Source organism: Pteropus vampyrus, unplaced genomic scaffold (genome assembly GCF_000151845.1).
Source record: "Pteropus vampyrus isolate Shadow unplaced genomic scaffold, Pvam_2.0 Scaffold140, whole genome shotgun sequence".
Classification (NCBI taxonomy): domain Eukaryota; kingdom Metazoa; phylum Chordata; class Mammalia; order Chiroptera; family Pteropodidae; genus Pteropus; species Pteropus vampyrus.
The window spans coordinates 6,203,296-6,206,582 of NW_011888921.1; the positions used below are offsets into that span (position 1 = coordinate 6,203,296).

Sequence of the window (3,287 nt, forward strand, 5' to 3'; positions counted from 1 at the left end):
TCAGCCCAAGACGCACCTTGTATGTAAATTTTCCTTAATAAACTCTGTTAATTGCCAGACTGGAATGGCCTGCCTCTTTGGTTTTTCCCTGCCCTCCGCTTACAGAGGTAGATTTTAAGTCATAGGGCTTTTCCTTGAGTCCGCGTGTCATAACATCTGTGTCCTTTAAACTCATGCCTATACAGTGCTCTCTACTAACTACATCTCAATAAAAGTGGAAAAATATTAACCTTGCTCTTTACCTCAAACATGTAGAAAGAAAATATAAGAGAAACTGCAACCGCGGAATAGGCAAGGATCACTAAAGCAAAAAAAAAGAAAAAAAAATCATGGCCCATAAGAAAAAAGGCATAACCTACAATTTATCAAAATAAAAGACACACCTAAGAAAATGAAAAGGCAAGCAAGTCATGAACTGGGAACAGATATCTGACACATATGTGTTTATACTATGTGTTCTTTATATATTCTGAATAGAATATTCAGAATATATAAAGAACATAGTATAAACTAGAACACATAGAAATAGAATTTGTCAGATAAGAAACTGGTTGTTTCTGATCACTGAAAGCTGGATTCAAAGTAAGTTATAGCTAACAAGCTAATATTATAAATCTTTTCCATTCACAAATATAGTTTAAATCTGTCAATGTAAAGGTAAAGCATACTGGTTACTCATAATTACCTGTAGATGTAATTGAGACCACAATTCTATGTATAATTGGTATACTGTTGTACATAGTTAATTATAGTTACCATCTTTCAAATTTACTGGGCATTCCTAATATTTTGTATTTATTGGTCATTAAGCTCCTAAAGAAATACCAGTCTGACAAACTGGTTGCATTTAATATTCTTTAAAGACACATAAGCTTGAAGGAAGAATTAGCATCTTTTTTTTTTTTTAAGGGAACGCTTTATGAATTTGCATGTCGTCCTCGCTCAGGGGCCATGCTAATCCTCTCTGTATTGTTCCAATTTGAGTATATCTGCTGCCGAAGCGAACACAGAATCTGCATCTCTTGATAGCTCATTTTCAAATTACTGATACAACTTTACCAGAGAAATTATTATATACCATGTCAAACATCAAAAAGCTGCAAAAAGTTTTCAAGACCGATGCATTCCTTGTTCAAAATCCAAAAAATAAAGGTTTTCTAACTGAAAGCATTTATATTCCTAAGCTAAGTAAACAAAAAAACAAAGTTGAAGGAAAAAAAGGACCTCTCCACTTAACAGTCCACTCACTGAGTTACATAAAAGTATTTCCTATCCAACACTTTGTCAAATTCAAGATATGTATTTCCTAAGAACAGGTCAACAAGAGTTCATCTCAAACAGTCTTAACAGTGTTAACACAGTTATCCTTTCTTAACACTACAAGATTCCTTGGCTACCACGATCACATTAGTTGACTGAAATTTCTCAATCTTCTATACATTTTGAGCTTGGTTGGTCTATACACCAAACAAACCAAATCTCCTGTTACTTTACTACACTGACTCTCATAAGAATGTCTACATTTGTGAACCGCATGCAGTTTCAAAGCATCGGCAAGATAAGCCTTTTCAGCTGCATGTCTGAACTTCTTGAAGGTCTGGTACTGTGGCATTATGGGCCAGGGGAGAAAGGGAATGGAAAAGGCTGTGGGACCAGACGTGGTAAACCTAACCCACTGACCTACCTCTTACAACCACCGACAAACTCGAATCAATGGAGAAAAGACCGATTAAAAAATAAATGAGATCGGACCAATTGAGTAGCCGATTGATAAAAAAGATGAATCCATAACTCTTTATCCAAGGATAAATTCCGAATTTGAGTCAAAGACTTACATGTAAAAAATAAAACCATAACCATGCTTATGAATTAGAAAGATTAAGATTGTTAAAACATTCTTACTACCTAAAGTAACACACAGATTCGATGCAATCCCCATTAAAATACCAATGGCATTCTTCCCAGAACTAGAACACATCCCAAAATTTATATGGGACTACAAAAGACTCTGAAGAGCCAAAGAAACCTTGAGAAAGAACAAAGTGGGAGTTATTATGCTTCTCAACGTCAAAGTACATTACAAAGCTACGATAATCAAAACGGTACAGTACTGGCATGAAAACGAAAATATAGATCAATGGAATAGAGAACCCAGGAATAAATCCTTGTTTAAATGGTCAATTAATCTATGACAAAGGAGGGAAGGATATACAATAGGATAAAGACAGTCTCTTCAATAAGTGGTGTTGGGAAAACTGGACAGATACGTGCAAAAAAATGGAATCCAACCGCTTTCTTACACTATATACAAAAAGAAACTCAAAATGGTAGACTTAAATGTAAGACCTGAAACGATAAAATTCCTACAAAAAATCATAGGCAGTAAACTCTGACATCACTCTTAGCAATATCTTTTTGGACATGTCTCCTCAGTCAAAGGCAACAAAAGACAAAATAAACAAATGAGATTACATTGAACTGAAACAGTGAAGGAAACCATTAACAAAATGAAAAGGCAACTTACTGAATTGGAGAAGATAATCGCAAACGACACATCTGACAAGGGGTTAATATCCAAAACATAGAAGGCACTCGTACAACTTAACACCAAAAACAGAAACAAACCAATTGAAAAATGGGCAGAGGGGATATATAACAAGAGGCAACAAACTAACAAATAAAACAAAAAAACAGCTCATAGATGCTGTCGACAGAATAGTGGTTACCAGAGAAGGGAGGTGGGTGGACAAAGAGGGTAAAGGGGGTCAAATAAGGTGATGGATGAAGACGGGTCTTTGGATGGGGAGCACGCAATAGAGTATACAGATGTCAGATTATAAAGTCGTATACCTGAAATTTATACAATACTATTAACCGACGTTATCCGAAGAAATTTAACTTAAAAAATGGGCCAGAGGACCTAAATAGACATTTCCCCAAAGAGGACATACAGATGGCCAAGACAAATGAAAACACGCTCGACATCACTAATCAACAGAGAAATGCAAATTAAGACCACAATGAGATATCACCTCACACCTGTCAGAATGGCTATCATCAATAAATCAAAGAACAAGTGCTGGCGAGGATGTGGAGAAAAGGGAACTCTCGTACACTGTTGGTGGGATTGCAAAATCGGTACAGCCACTATGGAAAACAGTCTGGAGGTTTCTCAAAAAATTAAAAATGGATATACCTTTTGACCGAGGAATTGCACTTCTGGGTATTTCTCCAAAGAAAACCGAAAGAATAATTTGTAAAGATCTATGCACCCCTATGTTCATGGC

The 3,287-nt window shown here is 35.8% G+C and overlaps 1 non-coding gene across 1 annotated transcript; it reads right to left on the reverse strand.

The window, feature by feature from the left end:
• Nucleotides 1–901: 901 nt before the first annotated feature.
• On the reverse strand, nt 902–1,010 carry LOC111744753. Its single transcript, XR_002782335.1, has one exon. It is a non-coding gene; the product is annotated as a U6 spliceosomal RNA (small nuclear RNA).
• Nucleotides 1,011–3,287: the final 2,277 nt, after the last annotated feature.